At 37.1% G+C, this 16803-nt stretch overlaps 1 protein-coding gene across 1 annotated transcript in view; it reads left to right on the forward strand.

Annotated features, from left to right (window-relative positions):
* The window catches only part of LOC125372499 (serine/threonine-protein phosphatase 6 regulatory ankyrin repeat subunit B-like), a 62691-nt gene that overhangs the window by 19839 nt on the left and 26049 nt on the right, over positions 1–16803 (forward strand). The window lies entirely within an intron of this gene.

Here is a 16803-nt window from a genome sequence, read left to right on the forward strand (position 1 = left end):
TGATTATAATAAACACCCTGTGAGTCAATAAAAATGTCCATAAGCATAAGAAAGCTCGACTAAAACGCTAGTGATTCCGACTTTATCATTAGCATGTATTTGTTAATTGCTACAAAATAGTGATAATAACGCACCACCGTGTATTGTACACTTGTAAACAGGGCATTGCATAGGACATCATGTTTGTCAAATTTGGAAACGTCCTCTTCATGTCGCCCTATATTTACAGACCGCCGTCATATAGCTCGAATATTGTTGAATGCGGCGTAAAACAAGAAAACAAACAAACTAGCAAATGATAATACAACTCTATTTGTTCCTGCCATAGCAATTGCTGCGTAGAAATTTGTATTGATTTGTGTAAACTTTGTGAATATTGTAGTACATTTATTGATTGTATACCACTTCTACAGTTCTTTTGCGAACAGATTTCCGGGTTGATATATTGTTTCAACTTGAGAAACGGAAATTGGGGTCTCATCGGCGGGAAACATTGAGGATTAACCACTGTGTTCGGTTGTTACCGAACAATCTACACACTCGTGATTATTCTGCCACGATTAGAACGAGGCTTTGCCGAGTTCTAATTGTGGCAGATTAATCATGAATTATTCAGTGGACAATTTTGCTTTGGACATGATATTTCAAATCATTTCAATAGTTCTACAAATATTTGCATTTTAATAACCTTTGTAATGTTATATTGTTATTTTACTGCAACAGTTACCTCCAAACTTTATTCTTTTGTTAATTTATCAGATTAGAAGTTAAGACTTACTGATAATAGGTAATTTAAAATTAACATTTTCTCTTTTTATCTTCATGAAAACAAGACTCATAATAAATATGTATTTTAGTGACCTCTTCATATATGATTTTTTTGTAAAAAGGATTACAATTAAAATTAGACATTGCTAATGTAAAGAAATGAGGTTTATGGTAAAATGTTATAAAAGGACCTCATCTTGGTAAATTTTCTCATCACCCATAAATTTGAGTTTTTCTTTACTTACCATGTTCTGAAAATTTACACATTAGAACAATTTAAGGTCTCCGATTAAAATAACGACACAGCTTTCCACTCCCAGGCAGCCAATTAGATTATGTGAAAAAATAAACCACAGTAAACCATGTTATGGGACAATAATAGATAAAAACACATTTCTTGACATATTGTCATGTGTCCAGTTTATCATCCCAAGAAATGCGAAATAATTATCATTAAAATTAAGCTAGCTGTGCATATTATGACTCTTTATCTGCTATGATAATATAACCATTGCATTATTAAAGAAATGGGTTTTTTTTTCAGTAAACATGGTAAAAAATAAATCTTTGGTTTAAAGAATATACTTGAGACAAACATAATTCTACATGTCTTAATACTCTGTGTTGTCTGTTAATTATGAAAGTAATTAACTGTGATATTGAGTTTCTACCTAAAACTAATAATATGAAATTAATTTTGAGATTAATTCATCCTATCTAAAATAAATGTACATCATTGTTGAACAAAACGAATATTGTTTTTGAAAAAAATACCTAATAAGGTTGATTGGTGCCCCCCACCTTTATCTCCATCATTTTGTGTGCTCCCTATAAGAAATCAAAATAGTTATGAAAAAATATAAATACATATATTACTTTCTTGAGTTTACATAGATTTAGGTATGACGTAATACATTCAAGTTTAAACGTGGTAATGTTGTTTTTTCATAATAAGTTTCTTAATTTTCCTGAGTCTTTATGTTTAAAAAACACCAAATAATTATAGGCCAAAATACATTAATTATATTGATCTGGATATAACTCCACCTGTTGAAAGGGGAAACAACTGCTGTGGTTGCAAAACATCTTGGTCGTGAGACGAATGGTCCGTCCGGCAAAGATTGATCGTTTCCTGCATTAAAATTGAGTATTGCTTTAGATCCAAAATATTTGAGTGTATATTTTCTTAAAATATGAAATGTGAGTCTTTATTATTTTAATATAACTATGAAATATGTTTTCGATCGATCGGGTCTGGATCAACACTTCGTTAGACGTGACGTTTCTTATGTGGTTGATAGTTATTGTTTTAAACAATACCAAAAACAACATGGTTTGTTTCACTTTTATCGGAATTTTTACATGAATTAATTAACTGTTTCATTAGCTTTGTTATTAGCCTTGAAAACGCCCCGTAAAGAATGTACCAGAGTGACTCACCTGGTCACGTAACATCGATGCGGTGTCACGCTTCAGTCTTCTCATTTTGCAACTGAATCTCATACATTGGGAAGCCGAACTTATCTGATATTGAAATTCTCTGAAATTCGGTAGACGCTCATTGCATTGTGAGTGGACACTGATTAGTCGTCAGGAATGTGGTGCTGTCTTGGGTGGTGTCTTTCTATGTTTCCGTTGCATTCTTAAACAATCTGTGACAAAATATTAATCAGGTAATGATCATTAATGCCAGCGTTTTTATTCAACCATTTTATTCTAAATTCTGAAGCAAGGCCAAACTGCTCTTTTTTGTCTCTTCTCCTTGTTGCTAAGATTTCCATCAAGCAGTAACAACTCAAATACTTCCACGCCTCCTTGAGTTTGTTCGCCAATATCAATACAGAAATACCCTTTTGCTCTAGACTCTAACTCCACTGTCTTCTGGAACACCGTGGACTTGATTGTGCCCAGAACAGTGTCTGCTTTCTTCGGGGAGTCCTTGCTCAAAAGGAGTGGAAGGTCTACATTCACCACTTCTGTTTCAGTTTACATACTGTCTCGCCCATCTGCGCTGGTATTGTCGCCTTCATGAATGAACGAACCTGGACTTCATCTCCAAATCTAAACTGTACATCACTTGGTACAGTATCGACTAAAACCATCGTTTCTAAATTGTTCACATGGTTCATCAAGTGGGCTCATCAATTCTAGTATTACATCTTTACAGTTAAGTATTGTCAAATCTTTCTCAAAAGCCTTTGCCCTTGCTTGTCCCGACAGAAAAGGTGTTTTAGCCAATGCCTGTTTCTCTTCTTGAACATCTGTTTCGAGCTTCCACACATTAGTTGTTTCATAGTTGTTTTGTTCCGTTAAACTGCGTGGTATCTTAAAAATCTTTGCCATGTTATTGTGTTGTTCTGCTCTGCTACCATGTAACTTCACCTTAACCAACCAAAGCACAGATGTGTTTGACCAAGGACACCCTCCTTCCTGCGCGGTAAGTCTCCCTGTCATGCGCAGTTCGTATCACTATGCCTTGTTCCTCTTCCGGGTTATAGAGTTGTCAACATGTATCTTTTGTCTAAGTAGTCTTATTACACACATATAGTTGATAGTTAACGTTTATATTGATACAAGCATGCCAAGTTAACAGGCTTCGTTCTGAGATTCATTGAGTAAATGAGTTAAAATCAAAGTCACATCGGCAATATGTCAATCATATCATTTCTTAAACCATGACTTACATGTTTGATTTAGAAATTGCCATCGCATCCAATTACTATCATGAGCGAGCAATGTTGTTGCGGAGATGTTGACGTCACTTCCTAAAAGAAGCTGTGGTTGTGAATAGGTGCAGGATATTTATCATAATAAATGGACATATCAGACATGTAATAGACCGATAATAAAGAACAATTGGGAGATAAACATAAGGTGTTTTCAATGTAAAGGTAGGTCACCTGTAAATGTAACCGCGCTAAATTGAATTTGGAACCGAACGGGCAGCATGAGGTTTCAAATGTTAAATGTAGCGCGATCAATTATCTCCATTCTACCATGACTAAAAAAAACCGTGAACTCTTTGGAGCTAGCAAATATATTGAGTGACCTTGCATGGGTTGAATACAGTGTTTTGTGGGGGTTGTCGATCTTAATTACCGGACCACTGACAACAGCATGTGAAAAAAACATGAAGCTGTATATGCTCAAGCAGTTTGTTTATACCGTAATAGGTCACTCGATCATATGACAGGTGTTGAAAGCATGTATCACGGCAACTTGTAGGTTAACATGAGGTGGGCACGCCATAAGAAAACTAAGCAAGCCTTGCAAAGCTTTCGTTCTACACCGCACCTTATCATTATGACGTCATATTGCTCAATGTGACGCCAACGCTATGACGTCACAGTTGATGTATTCCAAGCACTCTGTTGTCCCCAAAACTTAATATATATATATACTCTCTGAAGAGTTCTATTGTGTTTTCTGCACAAAATGTATTGTCGAACATACTTTGAATATTGTAGTAACCGCAACTTTGCATTTTGTAACCTGTATTTGTAGATATTATTATTTAGATGTGCCTACCGACAATGACTGAAAAAAGTACCATTATAATTGAATATTAACTTCCGCGGTGATGCAGCCGTCAAACCATCTGTTTCAATCAGAGGGGGTTTATTGTGATTTGATAGCCTCTGATTGACCATTCAGATTCCAATATTTTCCAAATTCATGGTAGAATTGCAGTTATCAGACACTTTCATCAGATATTTAGTTATAAACTTTGTCATTGTCCGGTTGTTGAGTTCAGGCTGAGGGACAACTTTGTATCATGATCCGATAACAAATGAAAATGAAGTGCAACTTAATGCACCTTAGTGTACATGTTCAACAAACTATGTTATGTTATGTTATTGTGCATATTCATGTTTAGTTATGTCTCTCATCGGGCAATATTAAAATAACGCACTTTTAATGTTCTGCTGAATGTATACTGGAAGAAAATGAGAAAAATACATGTTTGTCCGGGAGATTGTTTGTGTTTTTATTTTCAAATTGTGATGAGAACAAAGGCTGTCTTCCATTGCAACATCGCCTCGCTGGCACTCGATAGTGGATAGGGGGCAGGAATGCTGAATAATATTCTCATATCATGGTTAACAACACACCCACTGGTTCAACAAGAAGTAATAAAAGAAGGGACCATTTTTTGTTATCTGATGCGAAATTATCTCCAATAATGAAAAGATATTGGCCAAGATTCTTAGTTATTTCAAATCTAGGTTATAGTCCTTTCAAACGTTACCCGTCTGCGATCTCCATGGGTAAGGGTGCCTGTGGTGAGGTTAAGAATGTCACATATCTACGTTGTGGTCGTATCATTGTGGAATGTGCATGGAGACAGCAACCCATCATATTAAATGTTGGGCCTTCAGCGGTTTGTCAATACACGGGTTGTTGTCTCAGTGCACAAGACACTGAACTCCAGTAGGGGAACATTCGTGATCGAGCTCTCTGTCTGCCAGACATGACAGAAGAAGAGATAGCAACTGAATTAAAATCTCAAGGTGTCACCGCACTTAAACAGTTTACCACAAAAACACAAGATTATCAATATCCAAACTTATCTTTTCAACTCGTGAAGATCCGGGGTAGAATAGGACTTCAGCAACCCATGCTTGCCCTTAAAGCCGACTATGCTTGTCGTTATAGGGGACTAACGGGTGTCAGGCTCGCTGACTTGGTTGATGCATGTCATTGTATCCAAATTGCGTGGATCGATGCTCATGATGTCAGTCACAGGTTTGTCTGGTCCAGACTCGATTATTTATAAACTGCCGTCATATAGCTGGAATATTGCTGAGTGCGGTGTTAAACAAGAAACAAAAAAACACTTTTCACTTTTTCTCTTGTAACCCTTCCAAAGTCCATAAAAGCAGGTTACTTTAACATCGAAGTTGAGGTCTATGTTCCAAATCCACTCCGATATTACAAACGTCAAAAATTCTGTCATGTCATCAAAACTTGCACAAACAAGGCAAGATGTTTCCGTTGAGACTGTGGAAATGAGAAGTGCAACGGAGAGAAGATGTCCTCATCAATTCCATGTCCTGCTTTTGGTCTTGTAACAAAAATATTAAAACTCAGGCGTACCATAACATTCCATACACTGAAGCTAAAAAGTGATTAATTCCTCCCCAAACACCTTCTTCTAAAAGCTTTTCAGCTGCGTTCTCTTCTTCTCCGGTTCCATGTACCAAAGTAACTACAGTCTCAATACACTGCCAGACTTCTATCTCTTGGTTGAAGGGGGGCGGTCGGGTTGCCTAGTGGTTAAAGCGTTCGCTCGTCACGCCGAAGACCCGGGTTCGATTCCCGACATGGGTACAATGTGTGAAGCCCATTTCTGGTGTCCCCCGCCGTGATATTGCTGGAATATTGCTAAAAGCGGCGTAAAACCATACTCACTCACTCACTCACTTGGTTGAAGGATGGCCAACTTACCATTGATGACATCATTCAGGCATCTAAAAACTATCCAACCATATCGACATCTGCCACCCGATCTGAAAACAATCACAACCTTCTGATCAAAGTACCACTCCAGATCCAGGTAACCAAAAGAGAAAAAATTCAGGGCAAAGCCCATTTATTGAAAAAAAAGCTAAAAAGCAAATGAGGAGACAAGCCAGAACACTCCAACACTTGGAGGTACCTTCTGTTACAACTTCTGTTGAGGTTTATAATCCGATTGAGCCCCTGGACATGGACGTCACTCTCACACAGCCAGTCCATGGGAGTGGACGTACCTCCTGCTCAAGATCCCCAGTTGAGCCGCCATGAGCTGCTCAAGTCAACTCATTCTATGGAATTGCTGAGGACCCCGACATAATTATGATGATCTCCAGCTCTTTTAGAAGATTTTAAACCATCAGCTTTATGTCTTCAAGAAACCTACATGACACATACCGATCAACTCGACATTAGGCAGAATAATTCATATCATTTCTTTTAAGACAGACAGACAGTTTATTCAGTAATTTAGGCATCAAGGCCAGAAGTAAAAGGTTTTTTTTATATTTCAAAGACATGTTTTAAGAATACAGAAACAGCATGGATAAAGGCCACTGGAGGTTCTTCAGTGTAGGCGAGGTAAGATATCCTCCACAGTCCTGTAACTCTCGCTACTCCTATCCAAGCCACTGCTATCCGTATAACATTAGTAGGGTAGTGGTTATATCAGCCCTGAAGGGAAGAGTCAAGAAGAGTATATTTCCAACAATGCTTTATTCCTTTTGAATGATAACTCTAAAACATATTTATGTCCTGGTTCAGGTACATACTCTTCCCTTGATTTGTCCATTACAGACTCTGATCTGTTAAAATGAGTTTGAGTGGCCTGTCCATGATGACCTCAGTGGAAGTGACCCCTTTTCACCCATCCTGAAAGTTGTTCCCCCTACTGATGTTCAGCCATCATCACGATGGAACTTTAAGAAAGCAAACTAGCCTTTGTTTTAATTACCGTCCTCCTACAAATTTACACCTGATTTGTTTATCAACGCTCCTGATCCTATCCCAAACTTCTCTGATGAACAAAATTGCTGATGTACACTGTCCTCTGCAAATCCACACATAATTCTATTTTCGTCGCCATCCTGTGGTACATAATTTAAATATAAAAAAATTAAATGCTAAAGAATGACATACTTTTAAGCAAAATAAACATGTCTCAAAAATAAATTCACGTATGCAAATGTCTGAAGTATGGAACATGATTCAGAAAGTTAAAGGTAAGGGTTCCAAATCCACCATCTCCAAAATGGGAATGTACTACTAACTGATAAATATGATAATGTAAACAAACTTTGGCTAAACATTCATCCTCAACTAACTATGACCAAAAATTCCAAAAATATCAAAGACAGCAAGAAAAGAACATTATTACTTGCAAATCAGATGACGGGGAAGATTATAATGGACTATTCTCTATTCATGATCTCCATACTGCCCTTGGACAAGATTGTGATGCTACTACAGGAGCTGTAGTAATCCCATACCCAAACCTAGGCGAGAGACCCTTCAGATTATCAACCAATATAAATGAGAAGCTGCATTTGCAAAACCATGGAATGCATAATAAATAATCATCTAGTTTGGTACTTCATCCCCAAGGCCTGAGGCTTTGCCTTACAACCTGTGGCTGTGTTTTCAATCCTCTTTACAAAAATCGCGAAAATAAAAAATAATCTCTTATTCCACCACTTGGAATCAGAATACAATCTGATGTTTCTGCTGCTCAAATCAATCTTTAAAACATACATGTAGCCCCTACTTCTCTTCTCCACCATGGTAGATAGTGAAGCCAAAGCTGGACCTATCATAAGACCCGTAGAGATCTGGGTTAGAATAGGTCGTCAGCAACCCATACGTGCCGTAAAAGGCGACTAACGGGATTGGGTGGTCAGCCTCGCAGACCTGGTGGGTGCATGTCATCGATCCCAATTGCGTGGATCTATGCGCATGATATCAATCACTGGATTTTCTTGGACAGACTTGATTAATTACAGAACGTCGCCTTATGGCTGGAATATTGCGGCGTAAATCAACAAACCAACCGACCTATCATAAACTAATCTAAAGACATCCGACACATGATGAAACACGAAGCATGTATGATACTTACTTATTTAAAGATGTATCCAAGGATGGTGACCCTGTTGCCAGCACCACTATCATTGGATCCAGAACTATCTCAAGCAGATTCCCAGCTAACACACGACGTTGTCACAACGTTGTAGAAAGGTTGTGGATTGGTAACGTCGTGATATTACGTTGTCACAACGTTATTATAACGTCAACGTGCAACGTTGTTTCACAACGTTATAACAACGTTGCACATTCACGTTGTGAAAACGTTGTGCATCGGACATCACACAACGTTTTGTAACTACTTTTCTGAAACGTCGGTGAAACGTTATAGAGTTTGATTCTCGATAGTCATAAAGGAATAGAAAATCAAAATTAATGAATTTGTCATAAAACCAAGGCAGTATTGTATTACCTTTCTATATATTCGGCATTTGAATTTTCATCTCTTAATACTAAAATTTCCAGAACGTAATTGCGTATCTCTATGACAACGTTATTCCACAACGTAGGAACCGAGGTACCAGCTGCAGGTCTCAAGAGTTTGGTGCAAAATTTCCAATTGGGAATTGTTTTACCAGAGTCCTGTCAAAAACGTCTAAGATACACGCATTAAACAATCTGATCATGCATACACTGAAGTTGACAGAATGTTAATGTTAATAAACCAACCCACAAAAAGAATGGTGGTGGCCCATAAGATGTTGTTGTATGGAAATTCCCCTTGATGGTTTTAGTTCACAAAAACTTCAATAGATGACTGAATAGCCAATGTTGATTGATTAATAATTGTTATTTTGCAAAGTGAATTTGTTAAAACTAAGTGTTTACATGTGTAAGTTTACTAAATCAGAAGGAACACCCATATATGGACATGAAGTGCCTATGTAAAAACAACAAATGATTAGCTTATAATACGTTGACTGATTGCTCATTGTTATATAACTCAATGGATTTATTTCAAGAACTGTGAACTGTGGACTGTGAAAAAAACAGCCAAGTGTGCTATCTCAGCTGACCAATGATACTTGACACCTATATGAAACACCAGAAACAAACCTAAGTGATCAGTTGTGTCTGACTGTCACTTACTTTTCCATGCAACGCAAATCTTTGGACACTAGGTTATTGTTTGTTATTTCTTGGGCTTGACATACTCAAACTGTGGAAACTTCATGATTATGTGCACATCCAATTATGATTTACAGCAATATTTATGTAAATATATTATATCATCAGATTTGGTTTGGTTTGGTTTGGTTTGGTTTGTTGTTTTACGCCGCACTCAGCAATATTCCATCTATATGACGGCAGTCTGTAAATAATCGAGTCTGGACAAGACAATCCAGTGATTGAGATCATGAACATTGATCCACGCAATTGGGATCGATTACATGCACGGGCCAAGTCAGCGAGCCTGACCACCCGATCTGTTAGTCGCCTTTTACGACAAGCATAGTCACCTTTTACGGCAAGCATGGGTTGCTGAAGATCTATTCTACCCCAGATCTTCACGGGTCATCTGAGAAGAACTTATTCAGTATATTCATCAATGTTTCATCTTTGATAAAGTTATGGGACAAGAGCACAACTTTATTTTGTCTGGTGCAACTAGGTTCTCAAGTCAACATGCACCTGGAGTAAGTTAAATTAAGTTTCTTAACCCCCATCTGGCTACCCTTCCTTGGTATGAAGGTTTGCTGAGGCCTCAGAGGCTGACAGCAGAATGTCACCACCCCCCTTATTTAATGTAAACAATGTAGCATACCATCAGTTCTGTCTGTTAGGTGCTTTTGTGTGAATAAATTATGCTATTTTTATGTTAAATTTCTTATAACAGACGACATTTTCACTAATATGACTTTCAAATAATTATTCTGTCCCCTCAAGAACTGTCTCCTGGCTGTTATATCCAAACTGGTTTGATATGTAATATTGTCTCAACAGTGTTTTCAGCTTTCAGCATGCCTGATGTGGACTGGGGTATATGTTCACTCATGCAGAAGAAATAGAAGTTTTCACATCCAATTTGGCATTTAGAGAAGCCGATCTGAAGTCCGGTGTTGGCAGGTATATGATCAACATCCCTTGTTTTGCCTCGCCGCGCTCTATTACCTTGTAGAAGTTGTGGAACCTGGACATATATGTACATAACGTACATTTAAGAACCCATGTCCACTTAAGGCCCACTGTTGCTCACTATCAAGTCCCATCATAAGATTACCCTCATGGATTAGAAATTTCTGACAGTGATCCCTCAATGCCTCACTGTGCAATTTTTCAGGTTGCAAACATGAAGCAAGCTTAGATGAAAATAATACCCACTGGCTCTTCTGGAATGTAACATTATGGTTATGAAATCATTTGTAAAGAATGTGACAGTGTTCGACGTTACTAAATTGCCTCCCCTGTTTAGTTATTGGAGAGAACAACTTCTTAAAGCTGGTATTGCATGAACCTGTTAATCGTGAATAAAAATAATTACTTTTTTTGTCAGGACAAGGCGTACATTTTCGAAATGATATTGAATTTTGACTTTGTTTTTTTTTAGTTTAGCCACCTTGAAACATGAAACTGGAAGTATTTTTTATCTCCTGGGAGTATTTTAAAGTCTTAACTAAACAAATTAAGTTAAGTTTAATTTCCTTTCATGTTGTTGTTTCAAAGAGCTTTCTTCTACTTAAGGGGCTATTTCCATTTCTCGGCTTTACTGGTCAGTGTTTGAGATTGCTGGGAACAGTCCACCCCTTTACTTCCTATTTTCTGGTAAAGTTCATTATCCAGCCTTACATTTTTGATGATTTTAAAGCTGCTTAAAGTGTCCCTTGACAATTGTTGCCCTGAATTCCATGCTCTCTGTCCAACTTTGAGATTTTTTCCTGATTCCTTTCCATGTGTACTTATGTCTCCAGCTTATATCTTAGGTTCTTATACTTTTGATTTTTGGAATAAATGAAAGCACAAACATTTGTGATAGTCCCTTCATAGATGATTAACTAAATGCTGACAGTAGTTTGAATGCTTAATTATATAAACAATGCAAGGTGTAAATTCGGGCAATCTCAAACAATATCAATTGCATCATGTCATGAATGTCAAAACCATATTCCATGAACGTAGCAGACTCTTCTATGTTTTAATTATGTCAGCAAAGGAAGGCAAATAACAGACCACTGCTCAATTCTAAATATGTATTGTTACTGTTTTTCAGGTTTAAAGATGTGTTTATTTTATTTAGTTAAAAAACTATTTTGAGGTGATATGATCTATGCAGCCTCATCCATGTATTGAACTGAACCCCCTTCTTTTATAAAATATTAATTGACCACCATGGTCAGTGTTGAATCTTTTTTTATGAATATAGAAATACATTTAGTAAAACATTGATGAAGTGTACATCATTAAACTCTTACAATTCTTTCAGTGTATTAAAACTTTGTATTCTGGTGATATATAGACATGCTGGATAGGAGCAAGTAGTGAAGTTTAATCCAATTTCCATTTTCTTTCTGAGAAGCTACATATACATACAACACTTAAATCATATATTTGCCAATTCAAGATGTTTTCTGATTTGTCTACAAGCCCATAAGTTATTGGAGAAAAATACTTTTTTAAGCTGGTATTGCCAAACACTGTTAATTTTGAATGAACATAACAACTTTTGTTTCGGGATAAGCTGTATACATCCAAATTAATATGGATTTTTTGCTTTGTCTCCCCTTAAACTGGTAAATAATTTAAATTGGCATGTTAAGCAACCTAAAAACATTAAACAGAAAGGGTTTTAGATTTTCAGGGAGGATTTAATCTTAAGTGAATGAATCATTAAACTTAAGTGTAATGTTCTTTCATGTTGTGGTTTTAAATGGTTTTCTTTTACTTGAGGGGGTTACTTCCCTTTATCGGCATCTTATAAAGATGAAATTTTTGCTTTGTCTCCTTCAAACTGGCAAATAGTTGAAATTGGCATCTTAAGCAATCTAAATACATTAAACAGAAAGTGTTTTAGATTTTCTGGGAGTATTTCATGTTGTTGCTTTATAGCTTTTTCTTTATCCTCAGGGAGTTACTTCTCTTTATCGGTTGTGATAGACACAAAGGTAACAATCCACCCCTTTCCTTCCTACTTTCTGGTAAGATTCATTACCTCGCCTCACATGTATGAGAACTTTATATAAACTGCTTAACGCGTCCATGGTCAATGTCCTGGCCGCAATTCCATGCTTTTTCTTTCCAAATTGGAATATTGTTTTCTGATTTATTTCCATGTGTACTTATGTCACCAGGTTTTCTCATAAGGTGCTTCTACTTTTGATTTTAGGAGGAAAGGAAAGCACACACAATTGTCTTAGCCCTTATAGATGATTTACTAAATGTGGACAGTCATTGGGTGCTTGATAGTAGAAACAATGCAGGAATGTAAACTCAAGAAATCTCAAACATTCTCAATCATATCATGTAAAAACATATTTCCTGGAATGTTCAAGACTCTGCTACTAGCTGATGATAGCACAGGGAGGCAAACAGCTGACAGCTGACTGTTAATGAATATTTTTATTGGTGTTGAGGTTGAAAGATTTGTTCAATTTTTTTATAGTTGAAAACAATATTTAGGGTGAAATGATCAAGGCAGCCTCAACCATGTATGGAACTGATCCATGAGCTCCTCTTATTGTGAAATTGCAATAAACTCCCATGGTCTCTGGTTGATTGTAGAAACAAATTCTTATCAATACAGAAATACATTTTTTTGTAAAACATTAATGACATATATCATTTAACTCTTTCGGTACATCAAAACTTTGTATTCTGGTGCCATATAGAAATGTTTAATACGTTAAATCCAATTTTCATTTTTTTTCTGAGAAGCGACATATATATACAATACATAAGTCAAATGTTTTCTAAAACCAGAATCAGTCGTTCAACAAGCAGATTTAATTGAGAGGCTTTTTGAATCATCTGGCAGCAGTGATTGGAAGTTTGTAAACGAAGTGGTAAACATCTGAGACCTGCATCACTTCGGGCTTTCCTCCCACATCAAGCTACCACGCCGTGATGTAACTGGAATACTGTTAAAAACGGTGTTAAACCCAACTCACTCACTCACTCTGATGACTCTTGTTTATTAATGCAGCAAGAGGCATGGGTTTTCAGATGTACAGTAGTTTCCCAAACTTGAAGTAATATCATTCACTCGCAAGTTGGATAGCCTGGTGGTTAAAGTGTTCGCTTGTCGTTGCAAAGATCCAGTTCGATTCCCCACATTGGTACAATGTGTGAAGCCCATTTCGTGGGTTCCCTGCCTGATATTGCTGGAATATTGCTAAACTCGGCGTAAAAAAAATACTCACTCACTCACTCACCCACTTTCCCAATGATGATATTTTTCGATTACGTTGCTTGAAAACAAACGACAACAGATGTTCCTGTAAAGCAAGTTGAGCATACATGTCACTTCTCTTTTTGGGGAACTCCGCAAGTTCCGACAATCATACAATTTGGCCCTCTCTGGCAAGGTTCATACTCCAATGAACTTACACACAGTTAAAATCATTTCTTTATTTATGGATGTGGGTATTGTATGTATGTAGGTGTCATTGTATTGTATCTAAGTGTCTCAGCTGGGCTCCAGTTTATGTCTTGTATTATATTGTGTTTATTGTGTGTGCACTTTTGCTAGAGTTGGAAAAGCGGCTTAAAACCATACTCACTCACTCACTGCTTGAATGTGACACTTTTTCTTCAAAATTTCTGCAGCTATTAAGCTCAAATATTTTCAGACTTTGTGGCATTCGGAAATGCAATTGTTACTTAACATACCGGGGTAACCAAATTGCAAAACCATTAGTGGCCATTAGTCAGACAATTTTGCAGATAATAGAGTTCAATGTTATGTTAGAATAAAATGTTCTAAGGATACATAGATAGATCTGTGTGTGGTAGTCGTCCCAAAGGCTTACTTTCCATATTATGTTTTGTTGATAATCACATATTCAAAACGCCTTGATTTAATAGATTTATTTTTTTATTGATGGTTTGTTCTTGTTCCAAACTTAATTTAGTCTTAGGTGAGCTTTGGCAAACAAAATAATAAGTAGGCCATGTATGTTGCACTATTTGTCCACACCAAGCGGGCATGCTCAAAGTGCACACAAATTGCAAGACTATCAAATGCAGTTTACTCTGAAAGTGCTGATCAACCAGATCTGCAGATTAAATGGGAATAGTGCTGGAAGATGTGTGTTTTACACCCAGACTTCGGGGTGTGAAGTGTTGGTCCTGGTTTCAGTGTGAGAGTGAATTAATTAAGACCTTGTTCAGATATGATTGCTCAAGTTCCAGGTGTAATGATCGAAATGATCCCTGTATTATGCCTCCAGTGATAAACAGATTTGTTGCATTGCCAGTAATCCAAGTAGTATGTAGCTGTTAGAATGTAGGTAGAAAACAAGGCATCAATAAGTTAGTCAAGGTCACCGTTGAGGCCTCCATGCACTTAAGCCATTTAAAAGAATACTAGGTTGATGACAACAATAAAACAATGAATTAGACAGTGCTGGCAGTCTATGATATAATGGTCACTAAAGTACGCATGTGTAATGCAGGGTTTCAGTTGCTGTTAACGTGAAGTCTCGAGTAGGTACTTCAATCATTATAGGACGAGGACGGTGCTGTGTATAACAACGGCAACTTAAACTTTGACATGTGTATAGAACTTGTACGGTTGTAGATATTACAGGTATCCAATGTTCTACAGTGACACAAATCTGTGAACAGGGAGTATCATCTCCTAACCTCGGTTGTTCCAGATTGTGCCTGTGCTGCAGGAGGAAACGCAAATGTTCTGTGCTGTAATTAGAAACTGTGTGCCAGTCTTATCTTCTTTATGGTAGAAGTGATAAACACAGAAACAAATGGCTGCATCGCTTAATGTGAAAGTGGATACTGTGACAAAAATAAACCCTAGGTATGTGTTTGCTGTTACTTATTCATTGAAGATACGGTTTGCGACCTTTCATGCAAAATAGATACAATTGTTGCTATTTTAACATATATTTAGTTTTCTTCAAGATAACGACATCTGCATTAGATGTTAATGATAGTATTATGTTTCTATGGAGCTCGGTTCTATCATTCTACTCGTCTTCGTGTTTTAAAACCTTGTTAATTTGGAACAGTGGTCGACAGTAACCATGTTTCTTGTCTGGCTATGTCTGTTGTGGGGCTTGGTTGGCACTGTCAGACCAATGACTGGAAGTGTGGTGTTAGGAAGGTTTGATATGTTAGGAGTCCAGATGTGCAGTCACGAATGTACTACCAGAAGCTCATGCATGAGCACTAGCTACGATATTGGCAACCTGGTCTGTTATCTGCTGAAGGCGAAGCTAAAAAAGACAGAAAAATGTGGACGATTCACTTTGACACCAAAACACAAAGCAAATGTAAGTAGTCAAGTGAACTTGAACAGTGTTCTCTCTGGCTGTGCAAACTAGGAATAAGGTTCGATCAGGTTACTATGGAGAAGTTAACTCATTTTCACTGAATAAGAGCGACCAAAGCCTTTCCATGAGAAGGCTATTGTATGATTATGTCTAGTTCATAGTATGTGTTTAGGAAAGACTGAAGATATTGGTGTACAACCGAGCATGATTTTTCTACGATAGTATCAGTGGAGCCTCATACGATTCTTTTTCAAAAGTTATTTGATCAGGGTTACAGTATGTGAGACCTCGGTGAAGCCTTCGAAGTTGTATGGGAGACATGACATTGTAGGGTCATTTCCAAGTCCGATGCACCAGTGACCAAAATGATGTCAGATGCAATTCTATTTTTATTACTTGCACCATATGTTCCCATGTTAGTTCAGGTGAATGCCTGACTTGGCTTCTACTGCGAACGTGTATAAAGCCTCCAAATATGTCCTGTGTTTTTTAATATTATTTGAAATACGCACATAATAACACTTTATGATACAGGAAAATAAGTCGGAAATGTTTCAATGAACACAGTACCCTTTTGGTAGCATTATTGGGAGGAGAGAGAGAGAGCGAGAGATTCTTTATTTCCTCCAGATGTCATTCAGAAGATAACAATAAAAACATATTCAATTACACGCAGTTAATTATCAAGTGTTGATTTAAGTTCTCCACAGATAGTCTTTGAATTGACAGGGCTTGCAATGGACGCGCAAAAAGTATATAATGCAAAGTTATTACAGTTCAGATTGCATAAACGACCAAGAAATAAAAGTTTGCATTTATCAATATATGCAGTAATGGTCCAATGTCCAAGGTTCGAAATAGTAGATTCTGAAGGAGATCTTTTATCAAGACCCTGTACAATGCGTGCACAATATCTTTACGTGCCTTCCAACAGAGCGGCATGTTGACCCTTGATGTCATAGAGTAATTCACATCCATAAAGGCTGGATTTGAG

The sequence above is a fragment of the Haliotis rufescens genome, unplaced genomic scaffold (genome assembly GCF_023055435.1).
Source record: "Haliotis rufescens isolate VD_foot unplaced genomic scaffold, xgHalRufe1.0.p SCAF_41, whole genome shotgun sequence".
NCBI classification, from domain to species: domain Eukaryota; kingdom Metazoa; phylum Mollusca; class Gastropoda; order Lepetellida; family Haliotidae; genus Haliotis; species Haliotis rufescens.